Genomic DNA, 21400 nt, shown 5'->3' with positions numbered 1-21400 from the left:
AAACGGAAAATATAGAGGCTGAGAGATGAAATAATCATGCTTAGCTGTTAATTACAACTAAACCATATTAATTATCAATTATGTGATGAAATGAATATTTGTAGAGAACAATGCCCTTGGATTTTGCCTTATAAACAACTTTGAGGTTTAATTTATATACCATGAAATTCACCCATTTTAAGTGAAAAATGATTTTTAGTAAATAATCAGTGTTAGGCCTCATTATTTTTATTTATTTTTATTTTTAGAAAGCCAGAACAGGTGTTAAGGGTTGGGGTGGGGGGGTGTGGAGGAAGGGGCAGACAGACAGGAAGAGAGCATCTAAAGCAGGCTCAACAGCGCAGAGCCTAATGGACGGGCTCCATCTCAGGACTCTGACCTCATGACCTGAGCCAAAATCGGGAGTAAACTCTTACCGGACTGGGCCACCAAGGTGCTCCAGGCCTCGTATTTTCTTAAGCCTTGGCTTATTACTTTGTCAGTCAAGAATTTTAGGTTTGATATTGGGTTTGCCAGTGTTTTAACAATGTCATAGATGGAAAAATATCCTATGAGAATATGTGGGTCCAAATGGAAAAAGGAAATTCCTTGTTGCACTTACTAAATCATACTTATTTTTTTTTTTTTTAAGATTTTATTTATTTATTTGACAGACAGATCACAAGTAGGCAGAGAGGCAGGCAGAGAGAGAGGAAGGGAAGCAGGCTCCCTGCCGAGCAGAGAGCCCGATGCGGGACTCGATCCCAGGACCCTGAGATCATGACCTGAGCCGAAGGCAGCGGCCCAACCTACTGAGCCACCCAGGCGCCCTCATACTTATTTTTAAAAGACTTTCCAACAACTTTTTGACTTAAGGTTTGTTTGTTTTTTGTTAAGATTTTATTTATTTGACAGAGAGATCACAAGTAGGCAGAGAGGGAGGCAGAGAGAGAGGAGGAAGCAGGCTCCCCACTGAGCAGAGAGCCCGATTGGGGGCTGGATACAGGGTGCGATCCCAGGATCCTGGGATAGTAACCTGAGCCAAAGCCAGACGCTTTAACCCACTGAACCACCCAGGTCCCCCTTGACTTAAGGTTTTAATTAAAATTTCCATTTCCTACTGTCCAAAGTTGTTCTTGCAAACTAGTTGAAATAGGTTGTACTTTTACATTTAGAGCAATGGGCCCAAAATATTTCATGGACTGAAACTTTCCATTTGAAATATTTAAAAATATGTTGGCAGTTCCCCCACTCCAAGGGAAGCAAGAGTTCTTTTTTTTTTTTTTTTTTTTTTTTAACAGATGCACACAGCATTTTTGGCAACAAAAATCACATCCATATGGAAATAATCCAAATGTATTTTAAAATGCAAGAGTTATGTATAGTATACGTCTATGTATATATTATTATCTTCATTTGTTCATTAAAGCAGCTTTAAAGGATTTTATGGTACATTTTTTTTTCAATGCTGCCACATAACATGCTAGTGTTACCCAGTTGCTACAAAGGTTAGTAAATATCTTGTAAAAAAAAAAAAATCATCTTTAAGTTGATAGCATTTGTACGGCACAGAAGATTTTCATGGTCTTTCCCCATCTTAATAAAATACATTGTAAATAAAAGTTTCAATTTATTTGCTGTAGTGGTTTGTGGATAAAACATGAGTTAATTTCCCCTGTGGTACTGCCTTTGTAATCTTAACTCAGAACCTGCCCCCCACTCCCTTTATTCATGTCAAAATGATTAATCAGAGGTTATACTTGGAGTTTTCCATAAAATATGTTCTTTTTAACTTTTCATTTTGAAATACTTTCAAATTTACCAAAAAGTTGCAAAAATAATAGAACTCCATACCCTTTGTTCAGATTCCCCAAACTGTTAATATTTTGCCACATGTGTACTCTCCAGTTCAAATGAAATATTTCTGTCCACATTTATACAGTTTCCCCGAACTTCTTTAGCTTTTTTTGATTTGGAGCACCTGCCTTTGGTCTTTCACAACACTGCCCCCCATTTTTTAAATACAGTCCAATTATTTTATGGAATGCTACTTAATTTGGGCTTGTCTGATGCTGGTCGTGATTAGATTCAGATTACATTACATATTCCTGGCTAGAATACTGCATAAATTATGTGGTGTTCCCAGATATCTCACCTGTAGTCACCCTATGTTCCTTAGCCCCTCGTTGGTAATGCTAATTTTGATCGGATGGTCAAGGTGTTATCCAATTTCTCCATTGTATGGCTGCTATTTTTTCCCCTTGCAGCTAATCTGTGGAGAGATACCCTAGATCTTGCAATCTAGGGTAATCCCTGCTCTTTATCAAACTTTCACATCTAGAATTAGTATCCGTTAGTGATCCCTGTCTGAGACAGTCTACTTTGGTGGCTGTGAAATGGTAATTTTACAATCCTGCTTCTCCAAATACAACCATTGGTCGACATAGGATATGGAAGAGCTTTCTCTTCTTTCCATTATTATTAGTAAGGACTCATAGATTTTTACTCTGTTCAGTTGGTTATAGTTCATTGCTATCCTTATTAAAATTTTTTTAATTAATGGATTTTACTTTTTAGGGCAGTTTTACATTTACAGCTAGATTGAACAGAAAGTACAGATAGTTCTCAGATACTCCCTTTCGGTCCTACCCCCACAGTCTCTCCAATTTCCCTGTTGTTAACATCTTGTATTTGTATGGTATGCTTGTTACAATTAATGATTCCAATTAATGATTCCATACTGATACATTATTATTACCTAAAGTCCACAGGTTACATTAGGGTTCACTTTTTTGGTAGTCTGGGTCTATGGCTTTTTCTAAATGAAGATGTCACTTATTCACCACTACAATATCATACAGTTTTACTGCTTTCAAAATCCCCCTTAATGCACAAATCATTCTAGTTTTGGCCAGTGAGAGTTATTTGAAGCTGGTTCTTGTTCCTTCTGTTATATCCTTTTTTTTTTTTTAAAGCATTTCTAGCATAAGATGTTCTAGGGTCATCTTAGACTTTTCTTGCCTCAGCCTTGAAATCAGCCATTTCTCCAGGGGGCCTTTGTTTCTTTTAGTGGGAAATAGTATTTAGAAACAAACATCTGGGCACTAAAACTTTTTGTTTTAATTAAAGCAGTAAGTTAGTGTTGCATGTGTATCTTTGTCTCTCTCTTGGTTGGCTAACAAAGTCATTCCTTGCGTATTTCACATCAGAAAAGCGCTTGTTAGGAACAGCTGCCTTTGTATCTCGTTGCCTTGGAGTTTTATGGCAAACTTCCCCTATCGTGAAGGTTAATTCATTTCTTCAAATCTACAGCCACATTTTCTATACACCTAATAGCATTTGCTGACAAAGGAATATGCTTAGTTTATCATCACACAGGGGCAAGCAGAACAAATATTTCCCTACGACATGCGGCGTCAGAACCCCTCCTGCTTCTGTAAGCAACTTCTCTCTAGGGATGGCTTTCCACTGATTATCTTTCCCTTCCCCCATGACTTCATCTCTCTTTGGTTCCTTTTCATCAACAATGAAACACCCTCAAGTCTCTCCCGTCTTAAAAAGGCATAGCCATTACTCTGTCCAGAAGCGGTCCTTTGTCCTACCACTCACAACCAGATTTAACTACATTCATCCATACCTATCTGTATTTCTTCACTACCCGTGTTCTTCTCAGCCCACTGAGTCTGGCTCTCAGTCCTTCCCATTGATTGGGCTTACCCCATTCTCACCAAGATCACCAGCTAATTTCTAGGACTCAAACCCATTAGATTCTGTAGCCTTTGTCACACTTGACTTATCAGAATCATTTAGTATATTTCATTCCCTGTTCCTACCCCCTTTAAAAAAAGGTTTTATTTATTTATTTTAGAGAGGAGAGAGAGTGAGAGCATGACCTGGACATAGAGAGGGAATGAGAATATGAAGCAGACTCCTTGGTGAGGGCAGAGTGGGACATGGGGGTTAGATCCCATGACTGCAAGATTACCACCTGGGGCAAAACAAAGAGTCAGCCACTTAACCAACCAAGCCACCCAGGCACTGCCCACCCCCATTCTCTTCTTCTTGGGGTCTCATGATTTCTGTCATTTCCCTTTTCTTCTACCCCTCTGGCCGTTCTTCTCAACCTCCATTACAAACCCATGCCACTGCTTGCCACTGAAATATTGGTGTCACTTCCCACTTTGTCCTACCCCCTTTCTTCTCACTTTAAGTGATATCCCCTCATGCTCTTCTCCCCTGTATGAGTTCATTAGCTATCATTTTTGCTGGTGGCTCCCCAAATTGTCTTTGACCTAGATCTGGCATCTGACATCCAGATTTTACACCCACCAATGTGCTGGAAATATTCCCCAATTATTTTGCTCCCCACGTGAGGAGTCCAGTTCCAGGGCAAAATATTCTGTGTGATCTGTCAGCCCCGACCACCACCAGTTCCAAAGCTTTGCCTGGCAGGTGTCACAGGGGAAACTGCCCTCCCCACCCCAGACTTGGTGCACAACTGCTGATTCATAGCCCTCCCTGGAGCTTTCCAGGTCTAATGGGAAATTGGCTCCCGGTACATGGAAGGTGGGGAGAGATCCACGAAAGAGACAGACCACCCCTGATTGGTAGGTGGCAGTTTTAATAACCAAAGGGAATTTATACATGAGGCTTGTCTCAGGAGGAAGCAGGACGAATGGATACCCGCACCCACCCTAACATAAAATCTTACAAGCGGATAAAGAGGTCCTAATCGGGTCCAGCCACGTACACCATGCAGGTGTTCTCAACACCGCATCCCCATCTCAAGGCTGTGTCCTTGGAGCAGCCTCTGGGCGTGGGAAAGGCAAGCAAAACCCACATTCCAAGGACAGGGGAGGGGTAAGGAGCCTCTGAGTGCCCAGGGGCAGCTCTCAGGGCAGTTTTCTACAGGGAGCTGTAGACAAAAAGCTTAGGCTGCCCCAGGCCAGCCATGCTCATAGGCATCTCTGTGTTCCCCAAACCTCCGGGCTGACACCCTTTTCTCTACCTTGACTCCCTGCCTTTCCACTCCTAGTCCTTCTCCCTCGCCACACCCTGCTTTTGTTCAGGAGCCTTTGTTTGGGGATCCCTGTCGGTGAGACAGTTCTCCCCATCTGCTTCACCTATTGGACTTCTCTGAGCAGTTCCGGTGCGGGTGGGGGGGACCCTGGGGAGCCTGTGCCTCTCTTGCTTGGCCCTGGGGGCCATAAATGAATCAAGGCTTTGCATTTTCTTTTCAGTTGGGCTCGTGTCCTAGTGGGCTACCTGGACACTCAGAGGGCCCTTCCCGTTGGGAAGCCTGTGGTCTCTCTTTGGCTGAAAGAAATGGAGTTTGTGAGCATTTTGGATCTGTGGGTTTATGGTTTTCATCAAATTCCAAACATTTTTTACCATGACTTCTTCAAATATTTTTTCTTCTGTGCCCTCTCTTTGTTCTCTTTCCAACATAACACATAGGTTATGTTGATACTCTGGTGTGGCTCACTGGTATCTTTTTTGTTTCTTTTCAGTCTTTTTTCTCTCGAACCTTCATTTTGCACAATTTCTTTTGTTATGTTGTCAAGTCCACTGACATTTTCCTCTGCCATGTCTAATCTCTGTTAACCCTAATTTAGTATATTTTCCATCTCAGACATTGTGTTTTTCATGTTTGATTTGGGTTGTCTTTGTTTTTGTTTTAATATACTTTTTGTGTCTCTCCTTAACATACTAACGCTTTCCTCTACCTTCTGGAACATACAAAATATGGTTTTAATAACTGTTTTAATGTTCTGGTTTGCTAATTCTATTTACTGTTTGCATTGATCTATTTTCCTTCTCTTTACAGGTTCTATTTTCCTGCCTCTCTGAGTGCCTGGTGATTTTTGATTGAATGACAGACACTGTAAATTTTACGTTATTGGATGCTAGAAATTTCTGTGTTCCTATAGATATGCTTGAGTTTTGTTCTGGGATGTAGTTAGGTCACTTAGAAAGAGTTTTGTCCTTTGGAGGCTTGGTTCTGTTAGGTGATCCCAGAGAAGGGCTTAACATGGGGCTAAATTTGTCCCACTGATATACTCCTGATCACTCCTCCTGATGCCTCATGAATGATGAGGTTTTCCACTCTGGCTGGTAAACTATTCCCTGCTTTGTATGAGCCCTAGGGGTTGGTCCCTTTGTTTTTTGGGGAGTAGCTCTTTCTCTAGCTTCAAGTTTCTTCACAACATATGCTCTAATCAGTACTTAGCGAAATGCTTCAGAGAGACCCTTCGTAGACTTCCAGAGTTTTCTCTGGAACAGCATTCTCCTCTCCCTGTCAGATCCAACTGCCTCAGTTGTCTTGGGCTCCTGATCCCATATCCTCAATTCACAGGGCTCTGGGTTCCTCCTCTCTGTGCTGAGGGCTGGAAATTATCTCCAGGAAGTCAGCTTGGGTATTTACAGGGCTTACTTGTTTATTTTTCTTCTCTCAGGAAGTACTGTCCTGAACTATCTATTGTCTAACATCTATCTATCTAAAATATATTTTGTCTTTTTGTTTATTAGTTGTTTAAGGCAGGAAAGTCAATCTGGTCTGTGTTATTCCATCCCAGCCAGAAACGGAAGCCCCAATATTGTGCTTTTTTTTAGATACTTTCTCCTCTCCATTTTTTGTGCTTTTTCCTTTTTAGTAAAAAGTTGTACTTCCCGGTTTTACCCTTGATGTCTCTTGATCTGTTCTCTCTAGTTTTTATCTCTTTGTATTTTTTACTCTTGGTTCTGAGGGATTTACTTGACCTCTAGTGAAATTTTTATTTCTGCAATTACATGCTTAATTTTCAAAAGCACTTTCTTATTCTTACCCTGTCAAGGTACTGGGTGGCTCAGTGGGTTGGGCATCTGCCTTCGGGTCAGGTCATGATCTCGGGGTCCTGGGATCGAGTCCCGCATTGGGCTCTCTGCCTGGCAGGGAGCCTGCTTCCCCTCTCTCTCTGACTACTTGTGATCTCTCTCTCTCTCTCTCTCTGTCATAAATAAATAAAAATCTTTAAAAAAAGATAGCACCCTGTCTTTGTTTTATGGATGCTCTAATATGTCAAATCTTTAAGTATTTGGGTTTTTGTGACATTCTCATCTTTCCAACATTCTATTTCTTCAAGAGGCAATTTGTTCTGTTTGCTTGTTTTTGTCTTTCTCCCTTATGTTGCTTGTTTCTCTCATTGTCTGATAATCTTTAGGTGTCCATTTATATTTAAAAGGTCAAAGCTATTTTTCTTTCCCTTCAAGAGGCACAAAAAATGATTCTTGGGCACCATAACTAATGTCTTATTAGTAGGACATTAGTCTTAATGTCTTATTAGTAGGACAAGTTGTTGTGCGCTAGAGGCAATACAAGTTTGTGAACCCACGATAGTGGGCTCTTCTCAGTACAAAGGCTGAGACAACAGAACTGTGAGCTTGAGGCAAAAGGGAAACAGTGGTGAGCCACAGGCACCCATCTGTTTTTTTACCTCATTTTGATCACTTTCAAGGGTTATTTGTTGCTTTGGGAATGAACCCAAATAAAACTCCATCCTAAGCAGGGACCAAGTCCTCATTGTCCACTTTTCAGACCTGGAGCAGACTTGCATATACTAATGCTTGGGTGGCCAGTCCATGACACCTGGTAACCTCTTTACTTGTCTGGGTCCAGCAGCCTGCATTTTCAGTGGCAAGCACCTGCACCTCTTTTTGGGCCAGAAGTTCTTAGAAATGATGGGTGGGTGTATAAATATCCTAGCTCCCTGCCCCTTGGCCAGTATATTTCTTTTTTTATTTTAAAAAATATTTTATTTATTTATTTGTTTATTTATTTAGCATGTGTGTATGCAAATGGGGGGAGGAGGTAGAGGGAGAGGTAGTGAAGATCTCAAGCAGACTCCGTGCTGAGCGTGAAGCCCAATGCCAGGCTCGATCTCACGACTCTGAGATCATGACCTGAGCCAAAATGAAGAGCCAGACACTTAACTGACTGAGCCACCCAGGTGCCCCTGGCCCGTATATTTCTGGGGAATGTGCTCTACCCCATTTCCTTGAGCTTTTCCATGGGATTAAGGTTTACTCTCCCACTTTGATACTGGCTTGTTGGAAGTTTTCCCTTCCATGTATCACTTCCCTGTTTTGGCGCTGTCCTACACCTCCCAGAAAAACTACACTCCCGCAGTTGTCATCTCAGGATCTTTGTGGGGCGAGATCCAATGAAGATCAGTGATAGTATGGGCCAAAGGTCGACACCCTTCCCATATCTCCTTACACCAAAAGCCCAACTCTTTTCTCTCTAAAAGTTCAATAGAGAGATTGATAAAGAGGAGCAAATTCCCACTTCTGTGCTTCTCAGAATGTGTTCGACCCTGTTATGGCAGGAAAAATTCAGACCCCCAGAATGTGGCAGAGTTGTCTCTTACTTAGACTGTTAAACCACAGTGAATGCAAATCCGCAAGACTAGTTGAAATGTAGGCTCCAGCTGTCACATCTCTTCTGCTGATGCTGGGGTTTCATATCTGTTTATCTCTATCAAAATAAGGTGTTTTTTTTTTCTCCTGCAAAAATCGAAAGCACAATAACCCAGAAATCTGCAGATTTTATACTCAATTAACAACTTGGGTATATTTTCAGGCAGTGATTCTGACATTGGTGTGCATCAAGATCACCTGAGGGCTTGTTAGATTAAACCCAGGTCCTCAACCGTAGCGTCCCTGATCCACTTGGTCTAGGTGGGACCAGAGTTTGCACTTCGAGTAAGTTTCCGGGCAACTGCTATTGTCCAGGGAGCACACTTTAAGAACACCTGCTTCAAGGGGCTGATGTTCTTCTCCCTCCTAGCTTAGATGATTATATCTTACAGTCTGTTTCTTTTGTAGAATCTTCTAATATGATTTAGGTAGTTTTCCATGTAATCGTATTGCCCCTAGTGGAGTCAAGGTCTTTTATTAGTGATGATGGGATATTTAGAGTTTTCTACTTACACAGGCATCCTTGGGCTGGCATATTCTACATTAGCAGTTCTTTTAAGCTCGTAAAACTTTAGCCTGCTTCATCTAATTTTTAATTTTAATTTTTGCTGTGGAACCGTTTTCATATCTGCTCTGGGTTTCAGCAGTGGCTTTACTCTTGTCTTAGTGAAAGGATCCCATCCCCTTGTCATCTGTAAGACTCCTGGCCCTGGTTTGGGAGGGAGGGTAGGGGTAAGGTAGGAGGTGGGCTGAGGCGAGGAGGAAGAGAAAGAAAGGGGTAGGGAGGGCAGCCAGGCTTCCCATATTCCTGGACAAATGCACACCCCTGTTTCCAGCAGAGAGGCATGGAGGGCTGGGGAAGAGGAGGAGCCCTAGCTCTCCACATCCCCAGCCCACATCCCCAGTCCCCATGAAGGAGCCAGTGCTGGAAGCTGGCTCCAGGTAAACAGAGGAATCCTGGGAATCCAGACAAAACCCCAAAGCCAAGACCTTTTTTAAAATGATAAGTCTTCTTTGCTTTTCACAGGGAGCAATAAAACCCTTTGGTTTTATTCCTTATAGAAGAACAATCTGTTCTACTCGCCCTCCCTTGTTTGTCTGTATTCACAGCGATATAAATAGCTAGACAGCTTCCCCCACAGCGGGGTTGGTGGTCCCATGCGTCCTGGCCCCAGGTGCCTGTCAGCCGTTGTCTTCCCGCTCTCATTCTTCTGCCCCTCCATCGCGCTCTCAGGCAAGTCTTCTCCCATCTATCTGTTGGAACCTTCTGGATTGTGCATCCCATGTGTATTTGATGGTTACCTTGAATTCAGCCATCTCACACCCAAAAAGCTTCAGCATGTGGGACTGCTCTGGGCACAGCACATCGCCCTCCTTGCATATCTCCTGGTCAGACAGCAGGGTCACCAGGCCTCTGTTGAGGACAGTGGGCAGCACCAGCTGTCTCTGCTGTGACTCCATGGTGGGGGCAGGTGTGGTGCTTCAGGAGCCCTGGGGGCCAGGCTCATGGTGAAAGTTGCTTGGTTTCCTGCACCAGTGAAGTCCATTTCTATGTGTTTGGTGAACCGCCCGTTCACTTCCTCTTTGGTGGCGTTCTATGGAGAGGAGACTGAACCTCCCCCCTCCACTTCTCGCAGACCTGACACAGGTTGTCTTTGTACTCGTCAGATGGGCTTCCACCCGAGGCCACTGTCATCGAGCTGTGTTCACCAAAGAACACCCAGCTGTGCTTCTAGGCAGTCCAGATGTCTTTCCGCGTGGGAGCCATTGAGAAGATGAAAAGGTACCTGGACGTGTCCACACATCCCCCAAGTGCTTCTGTCAGGTTCTGTTTCAGTTCTAAGCCTTTCTTGGGAGTTCTGGTTAAGGAAACATTCTTGTCACGCTTGGATTAGGGCATTGCCCTGCAGGCAGATGTGGCGGAAGGTGTCTACGTCACTTAATTTAATTTAATTTAAACATTTTGAAAGATTATATTTTTAAGTAATCTCTACACCCAATGTGGGGCTCGAACTTACAACCCCAAGATTAAGAGTCGTGTGCTCTACTGACTGAGCGAGACAAGTGCCCCTTCCTTTAATTTAATTTAATTTAAAGTTTTGTATTGCTTCCCTCCCCCATTTAATTTTAAATGTGCACGAGCAATCTCATTCTTTTTAGTTGTAACACTTAATTAGCATATCCAAATGTATTGCAAATACAGTGCAGATTCTGTGGAAAGTTATAAGGTTTCTAGTCTTTTGGGACACGTTTTACATACATAAAGTGACAGGCTTTGAAGGAAAAGTTCTGCTCTCTTCCTTAATTACATTTGCATTGTATTTCCCAGAACAAGGAAGGAGGTCCTCTGAGGAGTTTCTGGGAAGTTCTGTGAGTACTGATGCCACGCAGGGGCGAAGAGAAGAAAAGGGAAAGATGTCAGCTGGAGGACCAGCTGTGGAGAGCAAGGAGGGCCACCAGCAAAGCCCAACTATACGGTAGAGACCTGGAGGGTCCAGAACCTGAGCACATCAGAGAGGAGGAGCAGGGAAGCAGGAGCAAGGCAGCTTGGGGGACAGAGGGCTGGAGAAAAAAGGGGCAAGGGGAGGCAAAAAGCACACCCTATGTTGGAAGGAACAAAGTAAAAGTTGTCTCCTAATCATGAAATATGTCCCAGTTTTATGAAATAAGAAACACTGTGGCATCCAGTTGTTGTGTTGAAGAGTGAGATATAAAAAAGTTTAGAGCCTAATTTATATAAAACATTGTTAGGCAGGTGGGGTAAGTTCATTATAGCTTGTACCACAGGGGCCATTTTCCATGTATCTCCTGTTATCAATCTCCTTAGGTTCATCATAGGGAAGAAGAAGGAGGAGGAGGATTAAGAAGAAGGAGAAGAAGAAGAGGGAAAAGGAGAAGGAGGAGAAACATAAGGCTTTGTGGAGAAAAATGTTATTTATTTATATATTTACATATTTATTTTAGAGAGAGAGAGCACACTCAAGAGAACGTGCGTGAGCGGGGCAGGGGGTGCGTGGGGCAGAGGCAGAGGGAGAGCGAGAATCCTAAGCAAGCTCCACACTCAGCATGGGGAAAGGGAGAAGCAGATTCCCTGCTGAGTGGGGAGCCTGATGGGGCTCAGTCCCATGACCCTGAGATCATGACCTGAGCCACAATCAAGAACCAAATGCTTAACTGACTGAGCCACCCAGGTGCCCAGAGGTATAATTTATTTGATGAGAAATACACAACAAGTTATGTTTGTCCTTGGAATTGCTCAAGACATTGTAAATGAACACACTTGTGATACCTCCCCAATCTAGGCAATCCATGCCACAACCACACCAGTGTGTATTTCAAATCGCTATTACTATGGGGTTCTTCTGCGAGTCAGAAAGCACTAGCTTCTAGCCTCAGCTTTATCTTTACAAACTTGCTCGAAAGGACATTGCCTGGAATCACCCAAATGTCCCTTGGTGGATGAATGGATGCACAAAATGTGATGTGTGTGTGTGTGTGTGTGTGTGTGTGTGTGTGTGTATTATTCAGCCACAAAAAGGCATGAAATTCTGAAATACGCTACAATGTAGATGAACCGCTGAAACTTTAGGGGAAGTCAAAGAAGCCAGGTGTAAAAGGTCACACATGTTATTCCATTCATATGAACTACACAGAATAAGTCAATCCGCAGAGACAGAAGGGAGACGGTGGTCTCTAGGGACTGGGGTAGGGAATGGGAATGATTACGTAATGCGTTCTGGTTTTCTTTTGGGGTGATGAAAATGGTGGTATTTGAAATAGGTTGTACAACATGGCGAATGTACTAAATGCCACTGAATTGTACACTTTAAAACGTTTAATTTTATGTCATGTGAGTTTCGCCTCAGTTAAAAAAAAAAAGAGAGACTATTGCCTGCGGCCCATCAACCTCCCTCTCTCAGAACACCTGAGGATGAATTTCCCAGATGCTGCTTCTAGCACCTCCAACCTCAGAGCAGAGGAGGGAAGCCTGACTCATGTAATTAGAGCCCTAATAGGGCAGAGAGTCTCTGGTTTGCTGTCCCGCCTGCTGCTCCCTTGTGGTGTGTTCAAAAACTCTCTCCTTTGTTCTGCCTCGTGTGCATTCTTTGCCCGCATCTGTGGGCTTCCACCCAGCTGGGTTGCCCCACATTTGGTGGTCCCTATCCAATTGGGGGATCCCACATTTGGTGGACCGTGCATGGAGAGCCTTTGCTGGCCCTGGGCTCCTCCTGTATTCTCTGGCAATTTCTCCTGACTTTTCCTTGGAGGACCAACTCTAGGGCTGCTGGGGGAAATGATGACCTCCAGCTAAGGTGACTCTTTGGTGAGGATCCAAAGCCCCAGAGGAACTAGCGGGACTGCCCCTGCTAGAAAGCGTGAGGGATATCCAATTTAGCCCTCAGGAGGGACACTTTTCTCCCTCTCCTTTCTCTCTGTGGCCCTTCAGCAGTCTAACCCTAGTACCTCTGAGACAACTGAAGATCTCTGGCCAGTTAGGTCTGAAGGTCTGAGGGTGAACAGGTTGGACTGTCTGCACCTGTGAGGACAGAAGACCCCTTTCCCTCTGCTTTCTCACTCCATCCCCCAGGTCTGTTCCCAGTGTGCACTGCAGCTGGGCAGTGAATCTGCATACCTTAGAGACCTGATTGGGACACTTTCCTGATGCTGGCTGACTCTCAGCCACCTTATCTCCCTTAAGAAAGAAAGAAAGAAAGAAAGAAAGAAAGAAAGAACCCTAATGCATGAAGCCTCCTGTGATAAAGACAGAAGCAAAGGGACAAGGGCAGAAGAGAGAAAGAAATGAGTGGGGTAGGATCTCAGCCACAAATTCTACATTTTAGAAGGAATGGAAGAGAATCAATAGGAAAGTGCTTGCATTTCCACTCAGAAGAAACCAATGCTGTTAAAGTCCTAGCTATGGGTACAGATATAATTTAACGACAAATTGAACAATGTGAGAAAGGTTATATGTGTGCTGATTCCAAATCAGGTACATACAGTGTCTAAGAATCTGAAAATGGGGAGTCCTAGGATGTAATATACCGACCGGGAAAAGGAACACAGAAGACTTTATCTTTGGATCTGAATTTGCCACTGATTTACTTCATTCATTCATGTGTTCAATGAGTAGATCTTAAGCACTTATTAAGTGCTAGGCACTGTTCTAAGGACTGGGGATCCAGCAGTAAACAAGACACATGCCATGGTGGGGGGCACTCATCTCATCTGTTGGAGGCCCGAATAGAACAAAAGAAGAGAAATTATTGTGAAAGGCAACATAGGTCTTCCTCTGCACTTGGTCTGAAACCTACACCACCAACTTTCCTGGGCCTCCAGCTTACAGAGAGCAGACCATGGGGCTTCTCAGCCTCCACAATCATGTGAAGTAATTCCTACAACAAATCTGATTGGTTCTGTTTCTCAGAGAACTCTGACTAATACAGTAGACAATGAGCATGAGTAAATATGTCACATGATAGATAGCGGTAAGTCTCTGGGGTTTTGAAAAAGTCATTGCCAAATGTCTTATGTTGGTTGCATCACAAACAGGCTCTATTTTCAAGATAAGACCTTCAAACAGCATTATTTTTCAAAGAATTCTAAGAGAAAGGGCACAAAAAAAAAATCAAAGCAAAATTGATTGGTTAGAGCCAATCACTTGGGAGGTCCTCAGGTAATGGACAAAAGTTGTCCTCAAAAAGATAAAGAGTTGGGGCGCCTGGGTGGCTCAGTGGGTTAAGCCTCTGCCTTTGGCTCAGGTCATGATCTCAGGGTCCTGGGATCGAGCCCCACATCAGGCTCTCTGCTCAGCAGGGAGCCTGCCTCCCCCCCTCTCTCTGCCTGCCTTTCTGCCTACTTGTGATCTCTATTAAATGAATAAATGAAATCTTTTATAAAAAAGATAAAGAGTCTATTCCACTTGGACAGAATCCTCTAGGTGGCAGATCCAAGTCTTCTGTCCCTGGTTCTTAATCTTCAATCTTAATCTGTATTGGTCACCTAACTGGTCAGCAAAGGTCACTCTGACTCTCCAAGTCAAGCAAATAAAATTGTAATCCAGTCTGTAAGTCACAGACCTAAAAGGAAAGAGATGGCACGCTCCAGTGGAGTGACTGGGGAGGGTGGCGTGAAGGTACTCTCCCGTAGAGGGATGGGCAGGGTTAAGGGAAACTGAAAAGGAAAAATACAGGAGCAAGAGGCTTGTATGGGGAGCTTATCAGTTCCACGCCTGGAGGAGAAAGGGAGGCACTCTTAATGCCACAGGGAGCTGGGGTCAGTGACAGAGTATATGATGTTCTGTTGAGAGACACAGCCAACTCATACAGACTCCTCTGGAAAGGAGCCGACCTCATTGTTCCTCCACCCTCAAATCTCGAGCTGATGCCTCCCACTGATAAAACCCAAGCAAAGACTGGAGTAAAGGATTCTGTTGATGCATTTTCTACAGTGAGTCTCCCAGAGCATGGAGCAGGGCAGATGAAGGGAGAATGGACCCAGGGAGGCAGAGGGGGTCTCCAGTGCCCCAGGCAAGCAATATGAAAAAGAGAGAATAAGAGGAAAAGCAAAGACAATGAAGAAGTAAATTTAGATCCGGGAGACTGGCATTTTTGCAAAAACATTTTTTAGGGTTCTTCCTGAAAATTTGGTAATCATTGTATTCATGTGTATCAGATTTTTAAGATATTGAAAGAATTTAAAAGGATCTCATGATTTGGCTCATAATTTTCATCAAGCTTTCATTTCGAAGAGCTTAATTGCTTAAGTTTTTATCACTGCCAGGAAGACAATAAAAAGAGTCTACTAGTAAAATGGAAATTACCATCCCCCAGAACTTAAATATGGAAGTGGCATCCCATCAGCTTTCTCATATTCTGTTGAGTGACAGGAACTATCTTTACTCAAGAGGAGGGGGTTACTCAAAGGTGTGACTATCAGGAGATGGGGGCATGGGTGCTCTTCTTAGTGTGCCCGTCACAGGTGGATAGGAGCACAGACTCTGAAGCCAGCCCACTTAGGTTCCAACCGTGACTTGACTCTGTCACTTCTTCCCTGTGTAATCTTAGATGAGTTACTTACTCTCTCTGTACTTCAGTTTCAACTTTTGAAAAATGAGGCAAATAATAGTACCTGCTTCGTAGGATTGTTGTGGGAATTAAATAAAAATGGGCAAATGCATAAAACAGGGCCTGTACATAACTATTGCTTCACAGAGATTGGCTATTCTCCTGCCCCGTTGGGGCAGGTGTGCAGTGCGGCCCCCAAAGGAAGGGGAGTCACAGCTATGCTGGGTTTCCTATTCTTGTGGAATTGTTCAATCCAGCCTTGAGCCTGTCTTTGCCATGATTTTTCCTGCTCAGAGGCTTTACTCCCATTGGTAAGTCTTCTGGGTATATTTTTAGTCCTGAACCAAGGCAATTAATCTGGGCTCAGAAAGTGCCAGCCCACTAGTCGGTGACTGTTTCATGAAGAGTTCTAATGTGTGTGGCCACAAAGGCATTGTTGGGGGTCTGCTTGGTCTAGACAGGAGCCAGGAGAAAGCAGCTAGGAGACGTGTGAACTTGACTCAGGAAGAAAATCCCATGGAGTCTCCATCGCTTGAGATGGACTGTTCTTTTTTTTTTCTTTCTTCCTTTTCTTTTTTAGGGAAGTGGCTTGGCTCGAGCTTTGTCTGAACCACTGTGTCCAGGATATAAGACAGCTCACAGAAGTCCATTGCAAAGGAGAGGGCAGCAAGAGTTCCGGACATCCTGCTCTCCCTCCCCATTTTAAGCACTAAAAGGGGGTTATATCTGGTCACGATAAAGCAATGGAGGCATGGGGTGCTTGGGTGGCTCAGTCAATCCAGCGTCTGCCTTTTGCTCAGATGGTGATCCCGGGATCCTGTGATTGAGTCCCGCATTGGGCTCCCTGCTCAGGGTGGAGTTGGCCTGGGGTTCTCTCCCTCTCCCTCTGTCCCTTCTGCTCATTCTCTATCTCTCTCAAATAAATACATAGAATTGTAAAAAAATCATACAGACAAAAAAGGGATGGAGGCTTTCACTGAAGTGTCATTTTCCTGTGGCTGCCTTAGGAAATTACAGCACATTATGTGCTTTAAAATGATGACATTTATTTTCTCACTGTCCTAGAGACTAGAAGTCTGAAGTCAGGATGTGGCAGGGTCATACTCCTTCCAAAGGTTCTGGAGAAGGTTCTTCCTTGCTTCCTCCTAGTTTCTTTTTTCTTTTTTTCTGATATTAAGTAGGCTCCACACCCAACGTACGGCTTGAACTCAAGATTCACATGCTCTACCGGCTGAGCCAGACGGGCATGCCCCCTCTCTTCCAAGTTTCCAATGGTGGCTCGCAATTCTTGGCATTTCTTGGCTCATAGACGTGTTGCTCTAATCTCTGCTTCCAGAGTCACATGACCTTCTCCCTGTGTGTGTCTGTGTGTCTTGTCTTACAAGACACCAGGCAGTGTACGAGGGTCTATGCCCATCTAGTACGACCTCATCTTAAATTAATTAATTGTGTCTGCCAAGACACTATTTTCCAATAAGGCCGCATTTTCAGGTTTTGGGTGGATGTGAATTTTGGAGGGACTTTATTCAACCCAGTACAACTTCCCATCGTTTGTATATATTCATCTTCACTAATTGCAAATTATTTCACATCATGGCTCTGAGGTCCTCTGGAAATCTAGAGCTATGGACAATTTATTGTATTCTAATTCTAGGATTTATTGTTTTTCTCCCTAATTATTATCAGTGTTTTTAAACTGAAGTGTGGTTGACATACCATATGATATTAGTTTCAGGTGTTCAACAGTTCTGTACATTATGCTCACCACGACAACTGTGGTTACCATCTGTCAACATGCAATGTTATTACAATGTTCTTGACTATATTCCCGGTCCTGTACTTTTCATCCCCATGATTTTATAACTGTATATAACTGTATTATAACTCCAGTATTTTATAACTGGAAGCTTGTACCTCTTAATCCCCTTCACATGTGCCCAATTCCCTCCCCTCTGGCAACCACTGGTTTGTTCTCGTATTTATGATTCTGTTTCTGTATTTTGTTTGTTCATTTGTTTTATTTTTCAGATTCCACATATGAGTGAAATCATATTGTATTTGTCTTTCTCTATCTGACTTATTTCACTTAACAGAGTATCATCTAGGTCCATCCATGTAGTCCCAAATGACAAGATCTCATTCCTTTTTTATGGCTGAGTAATATTCCACTGTGTGTGTGTGTGTGTGTGTGTGTGTGTGTGTGTGTGTGCGTGTGTGTGTGTATACGCATGCATGTGTGTACCTTACAACTTCTTTATCCATTCAGCTGTTGATGGACACTTTGGTTGATTCCATAACTTGGTTATTGTAAAAGGTCTTTCAATAAGCATTGGCATACATATATCTTTGAGAATTAGGGTTTTCATTTCTTTGGGTAAATATCCAGTAGTTGCTGGATCATAGGGTAGCTCTATTTTTAATTTTTTGAGGAACCTCCTCACTGTTTCCCACAGTGGCTGCACCAATTTACTTTCCCATTAACAGCACACAAAGGTTCCTTTTCTCTGTATTCTCACCAACACTTGTTATTTCTTGCCTTTTGGATAGTAGCCATTCTGACAGGTGAGGTGGTATCTCATCATGGTTTTGATCTGCTTCTCCCTGATGGTGAGTGATGTTGAGCATCATTTTGTGTGTCTGTTGGCGATCTGTATGTCTTTCCCGGAAATATGCCTGTTGAGGTCCCCTGCCCAATCTTAATCGGATTATTTGTTTTGCCATTCTTGAGTTGTGTAAATTATTCAGATATTTTGGATATTAGCTATCTAAGATTTATTCTTGAATAGGACAAAACTATGAGATAAAGTGAGTCTGTCTTGAGCAAACAATCAATCACAGTGAGTCTTGAGATGTACCATCTATATAATTCTGCCTCCCCGGGCATCTAAAGTAGCTTTTTAAAAAATTATTTTATTTATTTATGTATTTATAGCATGAGCAGGGAGGAAGGGGCAAAGGAAGAGGGAGAAAGAATCTCAAGCAGGCTCCACACCCAGAGTGGAGCCCAATGCAGGTCTTGAACTCATGACCGACCCTAAGATCATGGCATGAGCCAAAATCAAAAGTCCAATGCTTAACTGACTGAGCCACCCAGACGTTCTTAAAATAGCCTTATAGACACCCACCAAGTTAGGGTGGGAAGTCTCCTTAATACCATTGATCCAGCTCAGACGGCAATCTAATTCAACCCTGACTGATCACTTTCATGCTGGAAGAAAACCATCACCTCTTGAGACAGCTTCTTCCCTCTTAGACCAAAGGGATGGGTGGAAATGCCTGCCTTCTATGAGCGAGCTCTTTCTCCTCAAGCCCAGCCTCACTGTTCTGCCTTCTCACTAGCCCTCCAGGAGACAGCCACAGAAAGGTTGGCCCCATCATATCTTGACTTCCTTTAAAAACATCCCTATCCTGCTACCTTTTCCACAGTGTGTGGCAGGTTTTCATGGTGGTACCAGGACCGAAATGTAGTTTTCTATGTATGATCTGACACAGGTCCTGGACCCTTAAGTTTTCCTCTTCTTTTTTTTCCCTAAATTTTTATTTTGAAGTAATTTAAAGCCTATAGAGAAGTTGTGAGAATCATACAAAGAACTCCTTTATGTCTTTAACCCGGGTGCTCCACTTGGCACTTGATGTTTCTCTAGAAAACAGGGTGGGTCGATGGCAAGCCCTTGGAGGGCTCTGGAGATGGTTCTTGTGGCCTGTGTGCTGGGATGTGGAGAATGCAGGCGGAAGTTACCTAGCTTTCTAGGACACAGCTCAGCACACCATCACCACAGGCCCAGTCTGACATCAAATACACTCTCCAGCTCATTTTCAATTCCTGCCTTCTTCTCTGTGGCACTCAGCCACGAGAAACCCCGATTCAATGAATAGCCCCTGCTGAGGATCTCTTGTTAGTGTTAGCCCACCACAGCTTGCCAAAAGTCTTATTGAATGTCTCATTTAATATGCTCATCACTTATCTCAGCTTTGTCTTATCTACAGATTTGAAAGGAATGGCTTCCAGAACTTAATTGTATTTGTTAATTCCTTATGCTTTGTGACATCATTAACTATTTGCTATTCTTAAAAAAAAAAAAAAGAAAAAAGAAAAAAAAGGTTTTTTGGAGAGCCTGGGTGGCTCAGTGGGTTAGGGCCTCTGCCTTCGGCTCAGGTCATGATCTCAGGGTCCTGGGATCGAGCCCCGCATCCGGCTCTCTGCTTGGCGGGGAGCCTGCTTCCCTCTCTCTCTCTGCCTGCTTCCCTGCCTACTTGTGATCTCTGTCTGTCAAATAAATAAAATCTTAAAAAATATATTTTTATTTATCTGAGAGAGAGAGAGAGAGAGAGAGAGAGAGTGCAAGTGGGGGTAGGGAGAGGGACAAACAGACTCCCTGCTGAGAATGGAGCCTGATTTGGGGGGGTTGGGTTGTGGTGGTGGGAGGACTCTCTCCCATTACACTGAGGTCATGACCTGAGCTGAAATCAAGAGTCAGATGCTTAACTGACTGAGCCACCCAGGTGCCCCGGCCACAGTTGCTTCTAACTATATTATTGCCTAGGCTAGTTCCTCTTCTTTTCCACATGGCTATCACTAAATCACTATTACATTCCTTGACTGGCATCTGTATTCATGGGTCTTTTTCCAAACAAGGATCTTATCATCAAATGTTGAAAAATGGTCTGTGCTATATTCCCCCTCTGGGAATATATAGACATAATATGCTTTGAAAAGTCCTGCAGTAACAATATGTGGTCAAACTATTTTTGTTTAACTGACTGCTTTCCCAGTTCCTCAATCATCAATCTTCTTTTTAGGGTCACCATTTTGAGGAACCCTACTGTTATGGGAAACACCGTGAAGGAGAAGCTAGTCTGTAAGATTTCACTAATTCACTATAAGGGCATTTAGGGCCCAGGACAGTACTCCAGGATAATGTCTTTATCTCAAGACCCTAAACGTAATCCCATCTTCAAAGACCTCCCCCACCCCACCCCAATAAAGCCACTTTCACAAGTTCCAGGGATTAGAACCTGGATATCTTTGATGGGGGGGTGGGGAGTGGGGAGATGGGGGGGAGGCGGAGGAAGCATTTTTCAGCCTACCACATTATTTCCATCCTACTGCCTGATTAATTCCATGATGTAATTAATACATGATGCTTTTGTGGACTAGGAGGAGAAACATAGCCTCCATGATGGTCCAGTCATGGAAAGGCTGAGAGATACAGAAATCATAGACTGTAAGAAAGCCAGTTGTAATGTTTTAGTCTAAATTAAGGCTGCCACTGAGGCACGGTGGTCAGGAAGAGGTGCTAAGAATTGAAATTCTGACTATATAATAACATATAAAGGAGAAGGAGGAATGTCATAAATAAATGTTTACCCACTAAGGTTTTTTGAGCCCAGACTCAAAGAGGATCCATTCTAAAGATTCTAAGTGGGCACACAGCCAAAGGCAATTGTTTTAGAGTGACTAGAACCTTCTAACAAGAGTGTTGAGGGAGACTGCAGCACCAGAATGAGCCAAGAGTCTTCTATGAGCTCTTGAGAAACAAGAAGAACAAAGAGGGGCAAGCCCATTGTTCTGGGTAGAAGGTGTATTGTAAGTGGAGACCCAACAGGAAGCAGAACTATTCAACTGCTATTTCTATTTCTGGCTCACCATCACAGAGAGCGGGTCAGACAGGAAAGGACAGATGGGACTACGTGCTTCCAAGCAAGTCCAAAGCCAGAGATGGTTGTAGCGAAGGGGCCGTTGGAATGAGCCCCCTCTGAGACTAGAAGACTTTGCAAACCCACCTGCAGAGCCAGCTCCTGTGATTCATCTGAGAAATGTGGGGATGTGGGGCTCCTGGAGAAGGGCTGGTGTAGAGGCTGGGGTGGTGAGGACAAAGGAAACTGTAGATCAGGGTGCTCAT

At 43.4% G+C, this 21400-nt stretch overlaps 1 pseudogene; it reads right to left on the bottom strand.

Moving 5' to 3' along the window:
- Positions 1-9509: 9509 nt before the first annotated feature.
- On the bottom strand, positions 9510-10333 carry LOC111155666 (annotated as a pseudogene).
- Positions 10334-21400: the final 11067 nt, after the last annotated feature.

This window comes from Enhydra lutris, unplaced genomic scaffold (assembly GCF_002288905.1).
Source record: "Enhydra lutris kenyoni isolate GAN:26980312 unplaced genomic scaffold, ASM228890v2 scaffoldscaffold43, whole genome shotgun sequence".
Taxonomy (NCBI): Eukaryota; Metazoa; Chordata; class Mammalia; order Carnivora; family Mustelidae; genus Enhydra; species Enhydra lutris.
This window is presented reverse-complemented; position numbering and strand designations above follow the sequence as displayed.